At 38.1% G+C, this 7,500-nt stretch overlaps 1 protein-coding gene across 1 annotated transcript in view; it reads left to right on the plus strand.

The window, feature by feature from the left end:
- The first annotated feature begins 124 nt into the window (after positions 1 to 124).
- Positions 125 to 7,500, plus strand: part of LOC137967760 (uncharacterized) — a 27,827-nt gene continuing 20,451 nt past the window's right edge. The window contains exons 1-2 of the mRNA XM_068814329.1: positions 125 to 251; positions 4,529 to 4,787. The gene's annotated coding sequence lies outside the window, so the exon portion shown is untranslated. The remainder of the gene's footprint in view (positions 252 to 4,528; positions 4,788 to 7,500) is intronic.

The following is a 7,500-nucleotide window of genomic DNA, read 5'->3' on the forward strand; positions in this document are numbered from 1 at the left end:
AAACGTAACCCACATTTGCGAGAGATTTATCTTATGTCTTTACACATTCCAAATATTAAGTGTTTACGCAGGATACCAGCAGACGGACAGTCCTTGCTGAAAATCGTGCATTAAGAAAGTGCAGCGTTTGTGTTAAGTAGAAAACTATGATTTTTGAAATGTGTCAAAGAAATCACTGGGCTGCACATATATGGACATATTGATAGGTTCATCAGCGTGTCCCGGCGGATGGCGTCGAATTTCATGAACAAGTAAGTGTTTGCTAACTGAAATAAACCTCAATTCTCACATATTTCATTTCGTCTTTGGAGTCGACCAAATAAAGCGATTTTTTTTTACAGGATTTTTCATTGAGGGTGCATGGATGCCTAGAGCCATGTGTCATGTGTTTTCGTTTCCCATTAGTTGGGCGAGGACGAACATGAAACCATACTAGCTTCGGGGCAATTGTTCGGAACTGAGACAAGCGAGAAGCGACAGCCATTGACAAACGATAAATTTCGATTCCACAACATTCGATAAAATGGTTTATCAGTGTCATTCCATCAAAGGGAGCCCTGTGGCCACATATTCAGTCGGTTAATCAAAGAAGTAAATTGCAGCTTTGAATTGCGATCGCGGCGCGAAATACATCCAATATTAAGAGCAAGGACTTGTGGACCACGCAGTAAACATGTGACAAGCAAATACTAGGATTTTAGTGAAACGATCAGATCGGCAAAACTTCCCTTGTTTTCATAATACAACAACTAAAATATGTGCCAAAAGGAAGATCTTCAGAAAAGAAATATACTGTTTTTTTTTTTTTTTTTTTTTTTAATTAAGAAATACCGTACTTCAATCAAAAATGAGGAATTAATGTGTCATCAAGATGGAGTTTGATTTACATCTTTAGACTGCTAGGCTCACAAACAGAACCCTGCAACAAGGAATAGAGCTGTATCGTAGGCAAGAATTAGGATATATTGCACATAAACATGAAATTCTCTCTTGGTCATTACTGAAATTGTGTTGTGAATGTGGTCAAAATGAAGTGTTCCGCTGCAGTTCTAATGGTATTTGTTCTTTCAAACAATTGAAAGTAACGTAGGTTGGATTATGGTTTCCCTTTTTAGCAGACCTTAAATTTCAGTAAATATCTTTTCGGACTGGTGCGTTTTAATTTTCGAAAACTCGAACTCTTTCGAGGCGCACTTTCTGAACCTGAGATTTCCTAGATATTCGGAAAAGTAGTGAAGAGTCCGACTGAAGAGTTCGTGGAAATTTGAAACCACATGGTGAAGCTAGAATACCATTAACCTTGAGCCAACTGTGATAGTGGAAATAGAATAAAATTTGGAGATTTAAATCGTCTATCATTTTCGCTAAAGTTTGTTTGAGAATTATATTTCACAAACAAACTTCACTTAAAATTATAGGGAAAAAACACTTTACTCAAGTGTAAATTGAAGTGCAAAGTTTTTTTTTGGGACGAGAGAAAAAGCCACTTAGAATTTCTACACTCCTCAAGTTCCCTTAGAACATCCGATCGAACAGACAAAAATATTGCAGGTCAGCTACTGAAGTACTCACTAACAAGATCAGTTTAAAGCATTGTGGAAACGATCAATACCAGGATAACTTGAGCCAACTGTGGTATTGGAAATAGAATAAAATTTGGAGATTTAAATTCTTCTATCATTTTCGCTAAAGTTTGTTTGCAAATTATATTTCACAAACATACTTCACTTAAAACTTATCGGAAAAAACACTTTACTCAAGTGTAAAGTGCAAAGTCTTTTTTGGGACGAGAAAAAAAGCCACCTAGAATTTCTACACTCCTCAAGTTCCCTTAGAACATCCGATCGAACAGACAAAAATATTGTAGGTCAGCTAAAGTACTCACTAAACAAGATCAGTTTAAAGCATTGTGGAAACGATCAGTCCAACGTCAATCTTTTTTTGAGTATGTGGTCGGGAGAGTCAAACCGTTCTAAGAGTTTCGGTTCTACATTGCCAAAGAGCTACAGAATTCTTTACTAAAATATCACGTAAAGGTTTCGCAACTAGGAAAAGGTAGTCCCTTACGTTTTCGAAAAGGAATTTTTTGCAATTCTTGGCACTTAAAAAGGTCACCTAGCAGTTTCGTATGAGCAAATGGCTCGCTGGCTAAGTTCTTAGGAGGCACGTTCAGCTAGCAATTTCTGAAATGAAGACATCATTCCCTAAAATTTTCGGACACTTCAATTTTCAGCAAAGATTTCCGAACAGATCAAATTATTTTAGGTGATAAAAGCATCTCTTTAGAGCGTCTTTATACTCATAACAAGAAGCCTAGAGATGTCTCTCAAAGGCTTTAGGCTTGATTTGCTTGTTGGGTGCCCTTGATCAGTCAGGTTTAACAAAGTCTAACAAACAACAAATCCAACGTACATATTTGCCCCTGTTCATTGTGGGTGCCATGAAATATTTCTCAAATAGCTCAAAACCCGTTTGAAACGTTTGATGACCTGTGTCTAACATCTACGTGCGGTAGGTATTTACTCTAGTAAAGAAAGCCGGCTGTGCACTTAATTTAAAGTAACATCACGTTGAAAATATGTTTATTAGGATCCTGTTGATTTTCATCCAGACATTAAATGTCTGCTATGAGAATTGTGTTACCTGTAATCAGATCATTTTTAAGGAGGGTTAATTTAACTGTTTGTTTTGTCGGCTGGTGAACCAATTTTACTGACTTTTGTCTGCTTTAGGAGAGGACAAAGTCTATTTTACTAATCAACTCGTTGACAAGGGCGGCGACTTTCTTTGCATGAGGTTTAAAACTGATTGTTGTGTTGGCGTCAGTAACCCAAGTCCTTTCGAGGAACAATTGTCACTTTCACTTTCAACTTTGTGACGTATTTTAACGATCTGTTCATGGGAATATTTGCATCGCTGGGACTCGAAAAAAGGTTTTTATTTTTAAAGTTCTATCCATTCGACGGAATCGTCAGTTTGAACTGTAGTGCATGAACACTAGACTTATCTCTTCGTTGACAATTGAATCACATCACTTCGCTTCAGGTGCAAATTCCCTCGTAGTTTCTTGGAAATATGCGGAAAAAAGGACATTACCGTTTCTTTTAAGATTTCCACTAAACATACTCAGTCGAGAAAGGAAGAAGGCCTTGGGTCCTGCATCATTGTGTATTATTAACTCAATACCTAATCCGGTGCTCGCATTTGCTTTTTGATTTTGCTCGATGAATAGATTAGCCACCCAATGCAAGCAATACTCTTATTCTCGTGCATGTACAAAATAAATTGGGGGCCCCGCATAATACAGCTTATTTGTTTCGGTCTGCCCCTGATAAGTGTGTCATGTCTAGCTCTGGAAATTGACGAACAAAATATTACCGCCTTAAAGATTCTATCAAAGGTGATGTTTTTTTTCCTGATCTCAGAATATCGATTATCTTCAATCAGTGGACAGTCCCATTGTCCTCTTTCTTTACGGCGCTGTTACACCGTGAAATATTTGGTGCAACTTATCTCGCAACGTTTTGGCGACATTGTGGCGGGATATGAAACATTTCCCATTGTAACATACCCTGCAACGGCCAAAACCATTGCGAGACAAGTTGCACGAAAAGTTATACTTAAAAAAAAAAAAGAAAAAAAGATGATGGAATGATTCAAAACGTCGTTTAATTTGGGTCTTGAAAGACTGATCGCATGATAACATCCATATTTTTGTCCACGCAAGGCCACACGATAGTCAAACATTACCACTACATCTGATTAAAGCACTCAGTTAAATGTTAAACACTGGCTAAATTGATTTCCACAAGTAAAAGGAACAGAAATTAAGCATATTGCAAGACGTATAGTGTGGGGTTTGCAGAGTTCGGAGAGTAGTTAACCCGTTTGTATGCTTCGATCATGGGAAAAGAGGGCACGTAAAATAATATACTGACACATTTCAGGTTGTATCTCTATTTTTAACTTCTCAAAACACTTAACTGACACCAAATGCTTGCGCTTGAAAACGGTTAAGCGATGCAAATATGCAAACAATAAGAGTATCGGAGTTTTATTCCCTGATTGCAATTTGAAATTTAAAGGATTGGGAGCGATCGATTGACGATAAATTCGATTTTGGTGGTGACTGGTACACTATTTTCCTTATGTGCCCTTCACATCCCCCTTAAGGAGCTCAACTGTCCTCCCTTCCCCCACACCAATTTTTGAATACGTTCCGGTATGGTTTGAAGCAAACCCAACGAGGTTGAACGGCAACCTATTTCCAATCACTTTCACTCTGACAACCAAAGAAAATACAAACGAAGACGTGCTTATCGAAAGACACCGCCCAGTACAATGCAAAAAGTCTCAGTAAAACGCATTCCATTTCGACTAAACACCGGCAACGTTTCCCCATTTTCTTATGCTATCGTTAGCAGAATTCCAAAGGCTCTTTCACTTTGTATGCAGTAAGCATTAATAAACTTAGATGTCAGCATGAATTAACTGAGACATGCTGTAACATCATTTTATATTTTTTTAGCTTCCTCATTCCAGTGCTGAAACGAGGCTTGAGCAAAGGAGTGACGCACGCTTTGAACCGATCCAGTCAACGAGCCAATAGGAATTTCTGAACCTAACCTCAAAATATGATTGGCAATTTTGTTTCGTGTATTACAGCACACTGTGTTCAAAAGGACCGAATCACCCCGTTCCGTTAACTCACGAACCGACACTGGAGGACTTCAGAAGCCGAGACGCAAGCTCCAATTTAGGCGATTTGGTTCTACACTAACTACAAGGTATTTGAAAATAAGATCTTTCTCAAATTGAAGGTATTCCACATTGAACATTTTTTTCCAGGGTTACAAATCTTCAAATTCTGCAATGAATTTAACCACTGGGCTCGACTATCAACGTTTTTTTTCTTCTCTTCCCCGGATCATCGCCGCCCTTATGGCAATAAACCAAACTTACATGACATTTTTTATCACAAATCCATGATGTCGTGGAAAACCCCAAAAAGATTTCATTCTTCTCGCCAGTAATGTCATTTTGGCACCCGCTATCGCTAGATTTAGTAATGGCAAGAAAAATATATCAGGGGATTCTAAATTTGTCGAGTATTGCCTTTTCCCCTATCTTCCGGGTGAACTGAATAGTTTCAGCGAATTCAGCAGTTTTATTTTCCTAAAATGTCTTTCCATTTACTAATTTACCGCACGTGCACTTGTCAACGAAAGCTCGAAAACTTGAATAAACCCCACATTTAAGATTACGATAAGTCCAAGTCAGTTTTCTTTAAACAGTGATCTTTTGGAACGTTTACTGGTTTACCAAACACTGAAGCTTCTTAAACTTGATAGAATCGATCACAACTGACCTTTATGTTGAAAAACTGATTTATTTTCTGCCTACTTGTCCACTCATTTATCTTCTTTAAAAACGTCTCATTTTTTTTCCGGACGTCAAACTAATATCTTTAAGGAACACCCCTTTATGTAAAATGGAACTGGAAATATGTATCGTACACTTTCCGCTCCCTCATTCCTTTGCGGTAGATTTGGGATCCAAAGAATTTTTCTTGAGTAATCGATTATCTGAGTAATGTCGATTATCTCAAATGAACGGTTGTAGAGAACCGGTCTGTAAGAATTTCCGTTGAAGGCGAAGCATGCACAAATTTCTAGTTTTCTGAGTTACCAAGGATTGCAACCGTATTTAAGAATTACCAGGAAAAAAAATGCAGTAAAATGTGTTTTCCGAAAGAAAAAAATCACGTGAGTTTTTGTTTGGAATGACGAAACTGGATGTAACGTCATCTTTTGATGACGGTGTTCCGTAAACAAAATCGGCTTGCCCTGACCCCGGAGGCAAGACACCGACTCCTCTGAAGTTTGGTAGAGTTTGACAAAACTATGTAAGGTTCTCGCTCGTCGGTTGCACTCGTCAAGGCAATTGTGGTTGACCATCTTTTTTGCAAAGCACTTGAATAAAAGCTTCGCTATCGTTGCCGTGGAAAATACTGCGAGCTTTCGTTAATTCGTGGTTGTAGTTTGGTTGAAGAACCCCTCTTAAAACAGTTATTAATTATGAATCGGAGAAGAAAACAACGTGAGATAATCAGTTTAGCGGTCGTTTCTGCTAAAACGGAAATTCTATTAATGTTTTCAAAGCAATCAAAAAAAGCCTGAAAAGCGGAAAGAACGGACATCACAATGACCGACCTTTTAACAGTACTTCGCACTGCATTCTTTACTATATGTTAACGCAACAATCGTATTTCTCCTCACAAAGATCACAAGATCTCACCTGGGAGCAAAATGTTTCGACATCTAATAAACAGCTTACTGAACGCAAAGAATGCACGCCGTTTAATAATACAACGAAGAATAAAAATACAACAAAACAAGTGTGAGAATTTATCTTAACTTCCCCTTTAAATGAGTCTTGTCTCACCATGTAGTTAATTGTGATGAGAATCACGATGTTTCGGCTGCATTCTGCATACTGTTTGTCTTCATCAGACGACGAGATCGGATGATTGTAAAGCACGAAGCTCCGCTGTGATTGGTTAATTTTTAACAGCTGTGATTTGCTGTTCCAGTCAGATGGTCAGCTCTTTTCACACTGTGTTATTCGAACCTTTGATCATCACCTGTTGTATGAACCTTCCACTGAATTTCCTTTATTAAACTCTGTTTAAAAAAACCGCCACCAAACACGCAAAAAACCCCAAATTCGCATGACTAAGTTTTAATTTCAAGCAACCGTAAGATAACCTCTTAACCGTAACCGCCACGCAACGACTGTTTGACCGCAAAATGATGTCACAATTCGCTTAAAGTGTCAAACCTCCAGATTAAGAAGAAACATCTCGATTCATTTTTAAGGTAGCGAATAAATTACAACTGAGTGGATTCCCTTCTTAAGCTTCTTAAGCAAACTATTTTGATTTATTTTTACCCTGGAAGAACAGACGGACAACAATATACTTACAGTTTGTATATACTTAGCAATATTAGCCAATTGTTTTAATGCACTTAAAATTTAAAAAGATTAAGAAGCCAAATGATTCTAATCTTTTGCATTCATTCTAACCTTCAGCCGTTTGTAATTTTAAGACGGCTAGCTTTGACTGGACGGAAAGACACCCTGAGTGTTTTGCAAAGCTAACGGTGAATGACGTGATGTGATTGACCAAAGAAAGCACTCGTCGATCCATCTGCGAATCTCTGTGAATTTTTTTATGCAAACAAAGAGCACCTGAAAGTGAAATATCAATTTCAGGACTTCAACGGGGTTTGAACCCGTGACCTCGGGATTCCGGTGCGACGCTCTAACCAACTGAGCTATGAAGCCACTGACGTTGGGAGCTGGTCATTTGTGGGTTCTAATGGTCCCGTGAGGAATGAATCAATGATGAAATGGTATATGAAATGGTATATAAGGTTACGGGTTCAAACCCCGTTGAAGTCCTGAATTTTTCAGGCTTCTCTACGGAATTGTAAAAAT

This window comes from Montipora foliosa, chromosome 8 (genome assembly GCF_036669935.1).
Source record: "Montipora foliosa isolate CH-2021 chromosome 8, ASM3666993v2, whole genome shotgun sequence".
NCBI classification, from domain to species: domain Eukaryota; kingdom Metazoa; phylum Cnidaria; class Anthozoa; order Scleractinia; family Acroporidae; genus Montipora; species Montipora foliosa.